The following is a 17838-nucleotide window of genomic DNA, read 5'->3' on the forward strand; positions in this document are numbered from 1 at the left end:
GTTATGCGTAAAGATTATCCCTGTGTCATTAAAATGCTGACTTCTCTGCCCCCACATCTGGTTGCAACCCAGACATGGGTACTGCAATGCTTATTCTAACCATCTCCTGCCTCGATGCTGTGTAAACATTGCCCCCCATTTATTCTCTGATTTGTCAATAAAAGCTGATCAGCCAATGGCTCAGTAGAGGAGAGGATAGGGCTGGACTTCCAGTAGGAGTAGGGGAGGGGGAGTGTCGTTGGCCAAGAGCAAAAGGTCCAGGAGACACCATGGGAACACACCTGGTGCAAAGAGAGCCAGACCAATACTAAAATGCAGGCATCTCAGAGATTAGTTTAGAGGATTAAAGTAGATCAATACTGCTCAGCTATTATGCTATAAAGGCTGGTTAAATAAATATTATAGTCTTTGTCTCACTTCATATCTAGTCGGGATAAAGAATAAAAAATAATCACCTTTTAAGTTGCTCTAACATGCCACCATGCCCAGCTCCAATCCAAAGGCAAGCCCAAGATCTTATAAGGACGAAAATTGATGGAAAGTGGGAATTGCCAGTAATTCAGAACTCTGAGTTCAGGGCAAGTAGGAGAACCACCCAGGCTGAAGGTACTCCGGGTCCACCCAGAAAAGAACCCTGATGCCAGCCTATGCCCATGATAACTTTATTGTGCTGGGCAGAGATGCCAGGCAGGGGGGACTCTGCCACATTCTTTACAGCTTCCACACTAACCATGAGATGTATGCATCTTGAAGAGCTTGCTAGTGAGTTGTGGGCATCTTTGAAGGCAGCGGGGAAAACAGGAGAAGCATAGGCAGGGTGATGAGCTTAAGCAGAAGAAAGGGGAGTAGGAGAATGGCGAGTTGTAGAGGCTCCACCGCCCACCTCCAGAACACTCTTGTCCCAGAGCCCACCACATGAAACCAGGTCCCTATGAAACTCAAGGGCTTTTTTTCCCAGGAAGGTTCCTTCCTAGTTGAGGCAGAGTGGACTGTTCTCCCCCAACCCTGTGCCTTGTCGGATTCTCCTTCAACCTTCAACACTAGCTGTATTTCTCTAGGGTAACAGAACTTACAGAATGAATCTCTCTAAGCATACAGGGAAAGAGGATTTATTAGAATGACTTACAGACTCTGGTCCGGCTCATCCAACAATGGCTGGCTGTGAGTGGAAAAGTCCAAGAACCCAGTAGTTCCTTAGTCTATGAGACTGGGTGTCTCTGCTGCTCTTCAGTATAGGCTGGAATTCTGAAGAAGTCGGCTCTGATGCCAGTGAAGGGACAGACTTGCTAGTGGGGCAGAGAGCAAGCAGGGGAAGAGCAAACAGCTTCCTTCTTCATTGTCCTTTTATACGTTTCCTTATATAGAAGGTGTGGCCCAGTTTCCCAGCTCAAACGATCTTGATTAAAGGTGTGTCTTCCCACTTCCAATTAAGCAAAAATCCCTCACACTTGTGCCTTCCGTCTTGGGGTTTTTAATTAATTCCAAAATGTAGTTGGACTGACAACCAAGAATAGCCATCACACTGGCTCTGTTTGTTGTTGTTGTTGTTGTTGTTTGTTTTTGTTTTTGTTTTTACTCACAGGCTTACCGTCTCTCCCCATCTCTCTGTTACTCCCTCACAAGCCCCGATGTAAATCCGCACGAGAGTTTATTCCCTCCTTCCTGGAATCCCAACAGGACAGGAGGAAGGCATGGGGCTCAGACTCCCACACACTAAGGAAAGCTGGGCACCTGCCATGCCTCCTTTTCTCCCTTGCTCATCAGGACCCGGTCACCCCTGGGGCACCGGGCAGGAGATTAGCTCCCATGAGAAATATAAAAACCAGAAACAAAAATTCTATTAAAATAAGTGTTGGGTTTAAAAAAAATAACAAAAGGCTCGTTGATCTGAAACCGAGTCGCTCTCACACCCTTCTTGTCTCATTTTTCTCTTAGAGCAGCTGCTATTTATTGCCAGCCCCGGGGCCCACGAAGAGACCCAGTCAAACACAGAGGTGCACTGTGCCCTCCTTCTGCGCCGCACGCACAGAGCTTCCCGCACCGGACACCTGCCTGATCTCTCTGACGACAGGTAGGATTCTATCTAGGCCGATACCTATGGATGGAATGTGTTCCTATGATGAACTTGGGGTGTGTTCTGACCTTTGCTGTACCATGACCCCTGTGATGATGTCACACCAGAGCATGGGAACATTTCCTGGAAGGGAGTCATGAGTCAATGGGCACAAACATCTGAAATGTTAAAAAAAAAAGGACATCGCCCTCCATAGGGCCCACATTCCTGCCCCCAATCGCAGGAGGTGGGGTCCCTCGGGCCCTACTACATTTGTAACAGTTGGGGTCTCGGGGCTTCTGCAGCTCACCTGGCTCTCTCCTAAGGGAGGGTTTGTTATTATTCTGAGCTATGGCAGAAGCTGACCAACATGCTCTTAGAGCCAGAGCCCAGCTGAGTCTGGGCCAGAGAAGTCAGCTGCAGCGCCCAGACCACTGCCTAGAGCTGGCTTTCCATTTTGAAACGGTTTATTCTTTGCACGTCTTCTGTGACTGTGGTTTTTACAAACTCGTTTAGTCCGTAGATTTGTGTGTATGTCTAGAACGGTTCTGAAACAGAAGCACGGTGCTAGAAGTCCACTATTAAAGATGAAAGAGAAGTGGCCTCTAGCCTGAGGCCAGCCTGGTATAAAAAGCAAATTCCAGGCCAGCCAGGGGTATGGAGTGAGACTCTAAGAACAAAGAAATTACAGTGAGGGCTCCCGCTTAGGTAGATGAGGTGGACAAGATTCAAGAGCTCCTCTTTTCCTCACAAAGCTCTTTAAAGGGCAGGGTAGGGCTGGTGAGGTGGCTCGGCATGCTTTGCAAGACTAAGGACATGAGTTCAATCCCCAGAACCCACATGAGGTGGAAGGAAACAACGAACTCCGCAAACTTGTCCTCTGACTTCCACATTCACTGTGCAGCACACACGTGTCCCCTCCCCGCAGTAATACCAAATAATTTTTTAAAGAGACAGGCTACAGGATTGGCTCAGGAGCTAAAGGGGCTTGTCACCAGATTTAATGATCTGAGCTCGGGGGCTGGGGATTTAGCTCAGTGGTAGAGCGCTTACCTAGGAAGCGCACGGCCCTGGGTTCGGTCCCCAGCTCCGAAAAAAAAAAAAATGATCTGAGCTCAAGCTCTGGGATCCACACCACAGAAAGAAAGAACCAACTCTGCCAGGTTGTCTTCTGATCCTCGCACACTCGACAGGGCACTCCCTCCCTCCACAGCCAGCCAAATGAAATAAATAATTATAGAAAAAGACAGGGTGGTACAAAGGTGAGTGCCTTTAATGCCAGCACTCACAAGATCAAGAGTTCAAGTTCACTCTCAGCTTCCTAGGGAATCTGGGGTGAGCCTGAGCTACGGGAAAGCCTGTCTCAAATAAATCAGATAATAAACAAACAAAGGGAAGGCTTTTCCTCACAACGCCTCAGGTCAAAATGTTGAATATGTTGCTTTACAGATGGTAAAGATGGGCAAGGCGCTGTCTACACCGACTGGATACTCAGACCCAGTTCTTAAATTGTTTTCTTCATTTTAATTGTGTACGAGTGAGTGCATGCATTGACTGAGACAAAGAAGGGATCTCCTGGGGTGGTTGCGAGCTACCTGATGTGGATGTGGACCTGATCCACTCAGGTCCTCTGCAAGAAGAGCACCATGCAGTCACTCGCAAAGCCATTGCTCTGCTCCGGAGAGAGAGAACTTTTTAAGAGGGAAAACATCTGGTCAAATATGGCCCTACAATTTTTATCCCTTTCAGAAGTGTCTGGTGACTCATGGATGGCGGTAATGCACCCAGGGGCACCAGAGGCAATTCTGTGATTACTTGGGTGACACACTAACAGGTGTGCCTGACTCCAGGGCCCAGCACCCAGGGCTCTGATAAACTTTGCCCTGGAAACACAGAAACACCAGTGTCACGGTGAAGGTAGACACAGAAAGCCTGGTGGATCCAAGGGAAACCAGGATGCTCTTGCCGCAAGCAGATCAATAAAAACATTATTCAAGGACTTCGTGACTCACGTCATCTGGGAAGAGAAACATTAACTACTTTAGTTATCCAAGCCCTGAGGGGAAAGGATTGAAGTCCATGATATAAATCAAGGTAAGAGTCTGCACACGAACCCCACAGTGGTCCGGGAAGCTGCACTCAGCCGCCACCTTTATTAAAGAGTCATATTTCCTGTAAAGGGATGTCTCCTAGACTTTAATTGGCTGTAATGTTTGCCGACTCCTCAGGGTGGAAAGAGATCGCGACCTGTCCCTTCCGAGTCTCTACGGCCTCTAGAACCATGAAAAGATTTAAAATTCTCTCCAAACAAAGGGAAAAACTTAACTTTATAATATAAAATGACTTTATTCTAATTAACTCACGAATTAAAACACCACAGACCTAGATCAGCGAGCCACTCAAATGTTTTGCCCAATCCCAAACTCTACACATCTCAGAGAGGATCTAAGATGGCCGCTCTGAGGCAACCAAGCCTCATCTGGTGTTTTACGTGTTCACTGTCAACTAGAGTTTTATTCACTTATCCGCTACAAAAACAAAAAACAAAAAACAATTACCATAATTGAAAAAGGACCATGGCACATGCGTCCTTTTGCCTACGTTCCATCCCTCCTCGTTACATAACATCACTCTCTACGTCTCTCGTTTCTTACTACATCCACACTTACATCTGTTTACATATATACATCACTCGTGATAAGCTAGGATCTGCATATGAAGTAGAACATGTGATATTTTTCTGAGTTCAGGTCATTTAGCCTACTACATTATACTTTCCAAGACAGTTCATTCTCCTGAAAGTGTAATGGGTTAAGGTTTTTTTTTTTATAGCTGTATTCCATGTTTTTCCGTTTTGTTGGGGGATGGTTTGGTGCACTGTGTATTCAGTTGCTGATTTCTATGCCCAGACATCTTCTGTTTGCAGTCTGTAATAGGCTCAAGCATCTCCAGTCTCCATGTTATGTAAACATTGTTTTCCATCGCCTCTGATTGGTTAATAAAGAGCTGATCAGCCAATTGGCTAGGCAGAAGAGGGATAAGGCTGGGCTCTGAGGGTGTCCCAGTCGGGGGTCTGAGAAAGATGAGAGTAGGGAGGACCATGAGCAGAGGAAGGCAGAGGGGCCAGGAGGATTCGCCATGAGATCTTGATGAGAGAGCAGCTGTGAGGACACACATGGAGCATAGCAAGCCAGGGAGAGACCTGATCAGGTGAAAGACCTTTTGACTGGGTAGTAGCGGCCCTACTCCGGTTACGATGGGTCAGAATCTGCCCAGAATCTGCAAGCTACTGGTGCTTGCAACTTGTTAATAAAACGCCAAGTCTCTGTCTCATTGATTCGAGAGCTAAAATGGGCTGAAGCAGGCCCAGAAATGCCCTACAATTATTAGGAATCAAAACAGGCATTAACGCCCCCACCAACTCCCCGTGACTACTTAAATTTACACATTTTCCTTATTCGTCCATCTGTTGACAGACACCTAGGCTGGTTCCATTTTCTTCCTGTAGTGAAAAATAGCAGCAAGCAGTAAGAGTGGTTAGGGTAAGATAGAGCTCTTTGGGCATATGCCCAGGAATGGGAGAGCTGGGTTATATGGTAGTTCTATTGTTTTTTAATTTTTTGAGGGCCCCCAAACTGATCTTCACATGTGTTAATTGCACCAGCAGTAAATAAGCACACCTCTTTCTCCACATTCTTTCCTACATTCTTATAAGGTTTCTTTTTTAAAATTAATTACTACACACGCTTAAATTTAAACATTTTTGAGATTGATGTGTATGTTTCAGTATGAGTGTGTGCAACTTGTGTGCAGCTGGGCCCAGAGTCCGGAAGAGGACATTAGATCCTGTGGGGTATGAATGAAAATGGTTCCTGTACGCTCATATGATTAGATACTTGGTCCCCAGTTGGTGGAATTATTTGGGAAGGATTATGATGAATGGCCTTGCTGACAGAATTATGTCATTGGATGTGGGTTTTGAGGTTTCAAAAGCCACTGGTGTTGGTTCTTTACCTCTTATGGAGTTCAGGATGTGAGCTCTTGTCTGCTGCTCCAACACCATGCATGCAGAATCCATAAACAGGCCTCGGATCCACCGGAACTGGAGTTACAGATGTTTGTAAGCTACTGCGTACTTCTGGCACCTAAACCTGGTCCTCTTCAAGGGGATTCAGTGTTGTCAATCACTGAGCCATCCCTCAGACCCCAACATTTAAGTTTTGATGTTATAAAGACAGGGTTAAGAAAATGGGAGGGACTAGAGTGGTGGCTCAGTGGTTATAAGCTGGCACCGCTCTTGCATAGGACCCTGGCTGTTTTCTCAGCACCCACATCAGGAGGCCTACAACTGCCTGTAACTCAGGTCCAGAAGATCCAGTGTTCTACTCTGGCCTTTGTGATCACTGCACATATGTGATACACATATAGACAAGCAGGCACACATACATTTTTTTCAAGATATTTATTTTATTTTGTGTATATGAGCTCCAGCTGCCTGTACTCCACTGCTGCTGCTGTTCGTGGTGGTTACCTCATGGTGCTGGCATCTCCAAAACACTGCTGTCTTCCGCTGCAAATATGCTTCACCAATAGCCTCTCTTGATGGTGCCAAGCCTCAACTCCTTTGCAGGACCCCTTCAGTCCTGGGCCATCAATTGCAACTGAAGCTGCACCTTTACAGTGCCCAGCCTCAACTGCTCTTCACGACCCCTTCAAAACCAGTACCACCTGGGTGACTAGACACATTATAGAGGTACCTGGTTTCTTGCTAATCATAGCTGATTCTTCAGCCCCAGCTAACCAAAACCAAAGAATATTCACAATCAAAATAGCAACAACCCTGATCAGAGTCTTTAATTTTCCCTCTGAAATTTCACAAGCCAGGCCTTCGTCTTCTGACTGTTCTCAACATTACCTTCCAAGCTCCTACAGAACATCCCACAGAGCTCCTAACATACCAATGGCTCTTGTAGCTCAAAGTTCCAAAGTCCTTCTACAGTCCTCCCCAAAACACAGTCAGGTTGTCACAGGGATATCCCACTATGCTGATACCAATTTGTGTTAGTCAGAGTTTCTGTTCCTGCACAAACATGATGACCAAGAAGCAAGTTGGGGAGGAAAGGGTTTCTTCAGCTTACACTTCCACATTGCTGTTCATCACCAAAGGAAGTCAGGACTGGAACTCAAGCAGGTCAGGAAGCAGGAGCTGGTGCAGAGGCCATGGAGGGATGTTTCTTACTGGCTTGCTTCTCCTGGCTTGCTCAGTTTTCTTTCTTATAGAACTCAAGACCACCAGCCCAGGGACAGCACCACCCACAATGGGCTGGGGTCCTCCCACCCTTGATCACTAATTGAGAAAATGCCTTACAGCTGGGTCTCACGGAGGCATTTCCTCAAAGGAGGCTCCTTTCTCTGTGGTAACTCCAGCTTGTGTCAAGTTGACACAAACCAGCCAGTACACCATCTTTAAATCTTTAAATTTTGAAAAAAAAATTGGAGGAGTGGGGCTAGGAAGAGGGCTTGGCTGGTATAGTATGTGCTATACAAGCACAGGGCCACCCAGGCTGTAGAGGAATTTTAATCCAGCAACATGGCTATTCTGGCGAGGGACAACATCCAAAGACCTTCTAGGTCTGTGTGATCTGGTTGGAGTACAGACACACCTTTAATCCCAGGAGACAGATGCATGCAGATCTCTGAGTTCAGTCAGTCAGCACAGGAGGCATTGCAGTAGAATTCAGTTCAGTTCCACTCAGTTCATGTAGCAGAGGCTGTTGAAACCAGAGAATAAGGAGCCAGGAGGGGCTGGAGAGATGGCTCAGAGATTAAGAGCACTGAATGCTCTTCCAGAGGTCCAGAGTTCAGTTCCCAGCAACCACATGGTGGCTCACAACCATCTATAGTGGGATCTGATGCCCTCTTCTGGTGTGTCTGAAGACAGCGACAGTGTACTCACACACATAAAATGAAAAACCATTAGAAGGGATTACATGGAGATGCACACATGTAATCCATCACGAGTTAGGAGGGACAGGAGATCCCTGGGGGTTACTGGACAACCTCCTATGTAATAGTATTTAGGAGGGTTCTAAGTCCTTTGCTCCCAGTAACTGCACGGCATTTCTACCCCCACTCCAGCCCATTTTAGCTCCTGAATAAATGAGACAGAGATCTGGGATTTTTATTAATGAGCAGCTGGCATTGTGCTAAGCAGGTTCTGAGCTACTCTACCCCTCTAAGACTGCCTTTTCCCAGTTACGTGGCCCTTTACATTCAATCCGAGTCTTGTTCTGGTTCACTCTGCTTCACGTGTGTTCTCATGACTGCTCTTTCATGGGGACCTCATGGTGAGTCCTCCTGGTCCATCTACACGGTCTCTCCACGTCTTCTTATTCTTTTTTTTTTTTTTTTTTTCCGGGCCTGGGGACTGAACCCAGGGCCTTGCACTTGCTAGGCAAGCGCTCTACCACTGAGCTAAATCCCCAACCCCACGCCTTCTTATTCTTGTGGTTCTTCTCTAACTTCTGGTCTCCTTTGGGATCCATCCCCACACGGGGATCAGAAGTTCTGCCCTATCTCCTCTGCCCGGCTAACTGGCTGATCAGCACTTTTATTAACCAATCAGTGGTAATGGAAAACAAGTTTTGCATAACATTGAGACCAGAGATGCTTGACCAAATCATCTTCTGGACTGTAATCAGATGTCTGGGCATAGAAATCAGCATTTGAATACATAGTGCCCCAAACCATCTCCCATATACCTTAGCCTAATTAGTCCCAGACTCTTTAAAGATCCAGTCTGAGAAAATGAGGTTTTTCTCACACACCTTTAATCCCTTGGTGGGCAGAGGCAGGCAGATCTCTGAGCTCAAGGCCAGCCTGGTCTACAGGATGAGTTCCTGGACACCCATGGGTAAAAGAGAAACCCTATTTTGAAAACAACAACAGGGGCTGGGGATTTAGCTCAGTGGTAGAGTGCTTACCTAGGAAGCGCAAGGCCCTGGGTTCGGTCCCCAGCTCCGAAAAAAAGAACCAAAAAAAAAAAGAAAAGAAAACAACAACAACCAAAACAAGGAAGGACTCCCAAGTGGCTCTGTGGGGGAAGGCTTTGCTGAGCCTTTGGGTAACAGCAGGTCAGCCCCTGAACTCACATGAAGGCAGAAGAATTGAGTCCCATCCTCTGACCTCCAGGCACATGCATGTGAGCAGCCAGCACGGAAGTGAAAAGGAAAGCCATGAGCAGACATGAACCATGCATCCACTGCAATCGATGGTAGAAAATAAAGCACAGATGATAATGGCAGGTGTATGTCGTGGTTCTCCAGAGCGACACGGGTGAAAGGCTAAGGCAGACTCCTGAAGGAACGTTTCACTGAGGCACACACAGGAAAGAGGACGTTCTGCTAAAGCAAGCACATGAAAGGGCACATGGTGAAGGATTCTTTGCTAACACACGTGTATTGTGTAGTTGAGCTGCATTTGTGGGGACAGCATAGAGAGAAATGCACCAAAAAAATCTTCTGGGGTGCTGCAGTTCCTTGCCATTTTTGGGAGCTTGGGCTGATTGGACGTCTGTCCCAAGGCTAGACCTGTACTCAGACAAGGCGCACGGAGGGCACACGATGTTTGCAGGGTATAAATGGGACCCTCGACAGAGTGATGGAGGCAGAGCTTGGCTTGCTGGTACAGCTAGCTGTGCCACACTTGTGGGTCTCGAGTCTTTGCTGATCTTCACTTCCCTGAGAGAGGCACTACAAAGTGTGTGTTCCTGCTGGTTCCTCCTGCTGACTCAATCCAAGGGTGAGGCCTGGCTGTCTCTGCTAGGTCGTGCCACCACTGCTGATTCCTGTTTGCTCTCCCGACTCTACCGAACTGGACTGCTGGTGTAGCTGTAAAGTGTTTGTGAGTGGATCGAGCTGCCGCCGCCTGCTGACCTGTGAACTGAACTGCTTATTTCCAGACAACGCAGATGGGAGTTGCTCTAAAGAACCTTTCTAGGGGACTGGAGAGATGGCTCAGTGGTTAAGAGCACTGACTGCTCCTCCAGAGGTCCTGAGTTCAATTCCCAGCAACCACATGGTGGCTCACAACCATCTGTAATGAGATCTGATGTCCTCTTCTGGTGTGTCTGAAGACAGCTACAGTGTACTCATATATAAAATAAAAAAATCTTTAAAAAAAAAACAAAAAAACCTTTCTAAATCGGTTCCCCTCACCCTGTATCCTTTCTTCTACACCCCTCTCTCTCCCTCCCTCCCCTCTTCCCTCTGTCTCTCCTGAGTCACTTTGCTTGACCTCATACACACTTCAGCAATACCCTCTGGTTCCTTTTCATTCTCTGGCTCATTCTGTATCTAGCTTTATCTAGCTTGTTCTCTCTGCCACCTGTCTGTAGAACCCTCCTGATAAAACTGCCTCCTTTTGGGCTGGAGAGATGGCTCAGTGGTTAAGAGCACCGACTGCTCTTCCAAAGGTCCTGAGTTCAAATCCCAGCAACCACATGGTGGCTCACAACCATCTGTAATGAGATCTGATGCCTCTTCTGGTGTGTCTGAAGACAGCTACAGTGTACTCATATACAATAAATAAAATCTTTAAAAAAAAAAAAACTGCCTCCTCTTCTCTGTCCTCTCTCTTCTCATCAGAGTTGGGCCTATCCTATTCTGTCAAATCTTTCTCTGACGTATCACTTTGTCTGCCACTCAGGCAACACTTTGGAACTAGCTTTACCTTCGGTGTTTGGGATGAAAGATGTGCGCATATTCCAGTCAGAGGGATTACAGGTGCCTGCTAAGGCTAACCCACACCCTAACTAGAAACAGGTTTTCTTTTTCAGTAAACAACATAATCTCGGGGTCACAGTGGGATCAAATACCCTGCAACAATGGGTGGCTATGGATTGGACTTCACTGGCTGCACTCCACCAGACACTGCTCCTCAGACACTGCTCCTGTGTTGTTGATTAGAGATGCAGTGTGTGCTCCAGGCTCCTTTGCTCAGATCTTTTCTGATGCTCAGGTCACATTTGATTAAGCAAACACCCAAATATAGGGCAGGGGAGCAGAACAACCAGCAGATCTTCCCAGAAAGTCTGTCCTCGGGGTAAAGATGCTCTCCTCTGTAGCTGTCTTTTGACGATGTTGTGAGTTCTTCTTTCTTCCACCCTTCTGCACCCTCTTTTTACCCTTTCAACCCCCTAAACCTAGATAAGAGAGGAAAAAGGATAGAGAAGAAGAGGAAAGAGATCCCTGAATAAGGTCAGGGGTTAGAAATGAGGTGGTGTGGGTTGGAGAGATGGCTCAGTGGTTAGGAGCACTGACTGCTCTTCTGGAGGTCCTGAGTTCAAATCCTAGCAACCACATGGTGCCTCACAACCATCTGTAATGAGATCTGATGTGTGTCTGAAGACAGCTACAGTGCACTCATAAATAAATAAAGAAATCTTTAAAAAAAAAATAGACTTGGGGCTGGGGATTTAGCTCAGTGGTAGAGCGCTTACCTAGGAAGCGCAAGGCCTTGGGTTCGGTCCCCAGCTCCAAAAAAAAGAACCAAAAAAAAAAAAAAAATAGACTTGTTGGGCAAGGAGAAGTCCTTGGTCCTGCCAAGGCTGGACCCCCCCCCCAGTGTAGAAGAATGTGTGTGGGGGTATTGGTTGGGTAGGGGAACACCCTTATAGAAGAAGGGGAGGAGGATGGGAAAAGTAAATAAAAAAATCAAATAAAAATAGGAAGAAAGAAAGAAGAGAGAGAGAGAAAGAAAGAAAGAGAGAAAGAAAGAAAGAAAGAAAGAGAGACTGACTGACTGACTGACTGGGTGGTATTACTGTTAGACAACTTCCTGCTGGTTAGGGCCTTGAGTTCCTTGATCTTTGAGGTCAGGATATCTAATTTCATCTTCTTTGCACTTAGCAAACTGAGACCAACAAAGTAGGAGTCTGATCTGGTGCTATCAGTATTCAAATGCTAAATTCTGCACCCCAAGATCTGGTTGCTCCAAGATGGCAGGTCCTCACCTATACCAGCTTTCATTGTGTAAACCTTGCCCCCAAATTATCCATGATTGGTTAACAAAGATGCCTATAGCCTGGGCTGGGCAGAAGAGAGGGGGTGGAGCCAAGGCTTAGGGGGGTCTCAGGAGAGTGAGAGGGGAGCAGGGAGGAATTACAAGAAGTCCTATGAACACATGGCCATGAGTACCTGCCTGTTGGAGGAAGAGTGGCCGAGGGGGAACTCGTCAAGTGACAACTTGGGCTGTTGACAGGGAAGTAGACAAAATATAATAGCGGGTTGATATTTGCTCCCCACCACTAGAGACTTATTATAAATATAAAGGTTTTTGTATCTTTTTTTTTTTTTTTTTCCGGAGCTGGGGACCAAACCCAGGGCTTTGCCTTTGCTAGGCAAGCACTCTACCACTGAGCTAAATCCCCAACCCCGTTTTTGTATCTTTTTTGTGGGAACTATATGATCTAAGTGGGATTGAAAAACAAAACAAAACCCAAAGTAACATTTACCACAACACTATAGCAACATACAACAATCAGCTTCTTTTGGGGCCCTACCATTTATTTTTAGACCCTCTGAAAAGTCCCCACAATTCCAAACATCCCACAACCACAGAAACTTTCTTCAGCTGACAAAATCGTGCCTCTGCTAAAGCATGAGGTTAAGTCAGTCAGCTGTTGCAGTCAGTCCACAGCAGCGCCACACCCACACCTGGGATCAAAACAAAAACACATTCTTATAATACTCCTATGTTTTTTTTAAAGAAACCAAAATTCCCAAATTTTCACTATGCCCCTCTGTTACTTTAATTTTTTAAAACCTATTTTTAATGATGGTTCTTAATGCTTTAATCTCCTTTTTAGTTCACCTCCCACCAGAGGAAGCAGGAAAGAAAGGACAAGGGAGAGTGGACCTGTTTAGAAAGGTTCTTTGTAGCAACTCCCGTCTGTGTTGTCTGGAAATTGGCTGTTCAGGTTACAGGTTAGCAGCAGCAGCTCGATCCACTCACAAAGACTTCAAGGATATATCAAAGTTCAGTTCGGTAGAGTCGGGATAGCAAACAGGAATCAGCAGTGGTGGCACTACCTAGCAGAGACAGCCAGGTCTCAGCCTTGGCTCGAGTCAGCAGAAGGGACCCAGAGGGACACCAGGAGGAAGTACTCTGTTGTGCCTCTCTCAGCAAAGTGAAGAAGTGAGGGCAACAAGAGTTGCACAGCTAGCTCTATAAGCAAGCCTAGCTTAGCCTCTGTCACTGTCTAGTGAGAGTCCTTTTTATATGCCCTCCGAACATCACGTGACAGATCTTGTGTCAGCATGTGTCTTGGCTTAGCAAATCCGTCTGTCTCAGGTGACATCGCTCTGCCAATCAGTCCAAGTCCTTGGAAGTGGAAAGAAACTGTAACACACCACCAGAAGGTTTTTTTTGTTTGTTTGTTTGTTTTTTGTTTTTTTGGTGCATTACTCTCTGTGGAGTCCCGACAGATGCAGTTCATCTCTACAGTGTAGGGCAAACTAATACTTGCATGTCGTTAGCCAAGAATCCTTCATCACCTGTCCTTTCACGTGCTTGCTTTAGCAGAACATCCTTTCACTTGTGTCTGCTTCAGCTAAATGTTCCTTCACGAGTCTGACTTAGCCTTTCAGCTGTGCCCACTTCAGTGACAAGAGCCTTCATGTATTTGTCCCAGCAAAATATAATTAATTCAACTGACTTCTCAAAGAACCTTACATGTCTACTTTGCTCCTCTGTTGTAGAAGCTGAACTAGATCTGGAAAGAAGATCTGGAGGAGAGCACAGTCAGAGGGACATCTGGTCTACCTTAGCCCAGAATGAGGTGGTACCCATCTAATGGATCTGTGGAAACAAGGGAGAGAAACTTGGATGTTTGATAAGCACATACCTTCCTCAAAGCAAGAGAAATCAAGGCCTCAATTTCATTATCTAACCTAGGTATAATCTGTCCTTTTTTTTTTTTGAGCTGGGGACCGAACCCAGGGCCTTGTGCTTGCAAATCTGTCCTTTTTTTAGAAGTTTTTTTTTAAAGATTTATTTATTTTACATGAGTACACTGTAGCTGTCTTCAGACACACCAGAAGAGGGCATCAAAACCCATTACAGATAGTTGTAAGCCACCATGTGGTTGCTGGGATTTGAACTCAGGACCTCTGGAAGACACCAGCCAGTGCTCTTAACCACTGAGCCATCTCTCCAGCCCATAACCTGTCCTTCTTATGAACAAAGCCTCCACTGAGGAAACATAGAGCATAAGGCTGGGGGCTGCTAGGTCCCTTGGCCTTAGACCTGCACATTTTGTTGTAAGTCAGATGGCATCACATATGAGTCACCCACTCTGTGCCAGATCTTGGAGGTGTAATATAGCTGAGTGGTCTGACCCATAACACGATATCCCACCATTCCACCTGATCTATGCTCAGAGATACTAGATTCCGTAGAGCATTCACTCACGGACTCTCTTCACTCCCTAGAGTAAGCTCAAGGAGTCCTATGAGGTGTTGATGAGGTAGCACTGAGGGTCACCCCAGCTAAAAATGAACTGTACTGCAGTGAGGACAGATGGCCCCTCCATGGGCTAGGAGCAGGCACACGGGTTCTCTCTTCAGGAGGTAATTTCCACACTTTCTCCCCAAGGGTGCTTAGCCTTTTCTTCAGCTTTAGGACATGCATCTATGTCACCAGTCCAGCCTGGAAGCAGAGGGAGAGGCCAGGAGAGACCAGAACCAACTTGGGGAGTTCAGTACTGGGTTTCCTCATTGCTTAACCTTTCTCAACTGGTACATTAGCAGCTTCCATTTGCTTGTTCTGTCAGGGCTCCACGGCCATTAGATATTTCTTCTCATAGCAGCCTATCTGCCTCACTGCCTCTTGGGGTCCCTGACTCCCCTGATGTCTCGATTTCAAAAGCTGCCCTGACTCCTTCTCCTCCTTCTTAGACCTCACAGTTGTACCAATGGTCTCCTGTGCTGTTTCTCCAGCCCCTGGGAGCTGGTCCAGGTTTTCAGTACCATAAGTCTTTACAGATTTCTCTCCTGTAGCACACCAAGAACCTTCTGGGTTAGTTCACTAAACCTGGAGATTGAGACATTATGGCACTGGGGTGGGAAGAGAGGTAGACAATGCCCCAGGAGTGGTCCAGGACTCAGCTACACTGCTGAGACTGAGCCAAAAGCCATTTGGTAAAATAGTGTAAAAAGTCAGTGTTCTCTGTGAGAAACTGAAATTGCTTTATAACCTTGCTAAGCTCAGCTCTGGGCTCTAAGGAAGAACCAGGTGGGTCTCCATAGTGAGTCTGCAGACTAAACGGATGGGCAGAGCCCAGGGAAGGCAATGAGGGGTCAAGGTGTTCAGCCACGAGAGGTCTGAGTATGGGTCTTGGTCAACTGGCAGACTAAGGGCCCTTGGACAGGACTAAGTCAGACAGTGGCAGGCTAGAGTAGCTACTCTGTGTCCACCTACCCAGTGACATCTCATGTGCTGGGACAAAATTCTTCTGGTAATTCCTGCCCTAGTTGGGATTTATAATAAGGGTAGCCTTGGGATGTCTGGCTACTCCCTGACTATTTTGGGCCCAACTGAATTGTGTGAGGATTAGAAAAACCTGTGCTACCTACCAGGGAGGTGAGGAGAGTGCTGGGGCTGTGCGAACACCAAGAGAAGCTAAGGAGGCACCTGCTTTATGTTTGGACTTCCTCCTCCAGGGCCAGGCAATTTCACTTCTGACCATAAGAGGGCCCCAGAAAAGATTTCCTGAATTACACTCTCTCTCTCTCTCTCTCTCTCTCTCTCTCTCTCTCTCTCTCTCTCTCTCTCTCTCTCTCTCTCTCTCTCTCTCTCTGTGTGTGTGTGTGTGTGTGTGTGTGTGTGTGTGTGTGTGTGTAGACTGCAGAATCAGCTCCCAAGAGCTCCCAATCACACAGCCGCGGTCCTATTTTATCAGTGAGATCAAGGGCTCCCTCAGAACAATGATTGCAGTGAGACTGGGCAGGAGAAAAGCCTGAGAATGACTAGAAATATGTGGCCCAATTCCCTTGTCACTGTCCTTGGGACAGCTCAGCAGGGAGGAAGAATGCCCCAAAGGGGATAGATTCCCCTTAGGTGTCAGGATACAGCCCTGTGGGAACACTCCCAGAGCAGAGCGGCAGGCTCCTCCTGCCAGCCCCACCCCCTACCTGGCTCCTCCCACAAGTCGCACCCTCTACCTGGCTCCTCCTACTAGCCTCACCTCCTACCGGGCTCCTAGGGTCTCTGCTTGTTTTCCACTTCTCCACCAAATCACTTTGTGAAGGCCAGTTGTTTTTCTCTTTGTGTCTGTTTCTTCTCAGTCTGGTGGAGAATGTGACTGCAACCCCTTTATCTCCTGGGACTGAAAAGGGCAAGGAACCAGTGTCTCTTCCAGATCAAAGAGAGCAGTGCCTGCAGCAGTCTTGAGTCCTAGCAGACACCTCCCTCCCCATCCATGGTGTGTACTTCCTTCCACCGCGTTTATCAAACCTCAAGGACAAGGCCAGACTGTCTAGGGAGGGTGAGCAAAGGATCCCAGTTGTGCGATGGAATTTCACAGGGCCTTTAGGAATAAAAAGAAAGGCCAGGGGAACACAGTGCCGATGTAACATAAGGGTGAAGTCAGGTTTTGGAGCCTCGGGTGTTTGACATAAACATGAATATTCTTTTGAGTGGGAAATATGCCACAAGAATCCTTATCCTCATACAGCAATTGCGGGTTTTAAACTTACATGCTTCCAAACTTCCTAGTGTACTGTGCCAGGTTTTACTGTTATAGTCCGGGGTGGGGGTGGGGTGGGAGGTGTTGACTGCTGGCCTTGACTTTGAAATCTCAGAACAATTCTGTTTTAAAATACATATTTTGTCGCGGGGTGGGGACTCTCAGAACCAGGAAAAAACTAATGAAAAGAATGCCTATCCACAGGGAAAAACTAAAGCCCCCACAGGAAGCAGGGGCCACTGGTTTCCTGCCTCCTGAGAACTTGAGGGCACAGCACAGCCACACTGCAATCTCTATCCAGCTCCCTAGAGGGAGATGGAACCTGGACCCCAGGTTCGACTTCTAAGGCAGCTGGCCTCCTGGGAGCGTGAGAGGACCCGTAGCCACGAAAGAGGTCCTCTTTGTCCCTGACAGCCAGGCACACGACTGGCAAATATACACTTCCTGAGGCTCTGAGGGAACGGAGGAGTGGCCTCGGCATTAGAGGAAGATGTCACACACACAAACACACACACACACACACACACACACACACACCCCGCGCGCACCCCCAAGTACACTCTCCTTTATTAATCTTAGTGCTCCCCCGTCTGTCACAAGGCGAGGAACATCGGGAGGGCGTGTTGTAGGGCTGTATAGGGTGAAGGAGCTCTGACATAGCACAGATTCTTGTGAGCTAGGGGCAAACCCAGTGGAGCTCAGCCATTTGCTGGGGCAGATCTTGGTAGAGGTAGAGCTCGCTGTGGGAGGTGACCAACTCCCCAACCCAACCCAAGCAGGGGTCTTTGCGAGGCGAGTCCTCGGGGGAGGGGCTGTGGTCATGGGTGGGGGTAGGGGGGCTGAGAAAGGGGATGGCGGTGGAACGGAGGGGGGCGGGGGGGTGGGGGTGGGGGCGGCGGAGGCAAGCCACAAGGGGCGGAGCCTCGGGTAGGGGGAGGCGGTTACTGCATCAGGTTTGCAGATGATGTTTTTTTGTTTGTTTGTGTTTGTGTTTATGTTTTATCCCAGTGAAGCCTGGATCCTGGTCCTGGTAGGTTGG

The sequence above is a fragment of the Rattus norvegicus genome, chromosome 9 (genome assembly GCF_036323735.1).
Source record: "Rattus norvegicus strain BN/NHsdMcwi chromosome 9, GRCr8, whole genome shotgun sequence".
Classification (NCBI taxonomy): domain Eukaryota; kingdom Metazoa; phylum Chordata; class Mammalia; order Rodentia; family Muridae; genus Rattus; species Rattus norvegicus.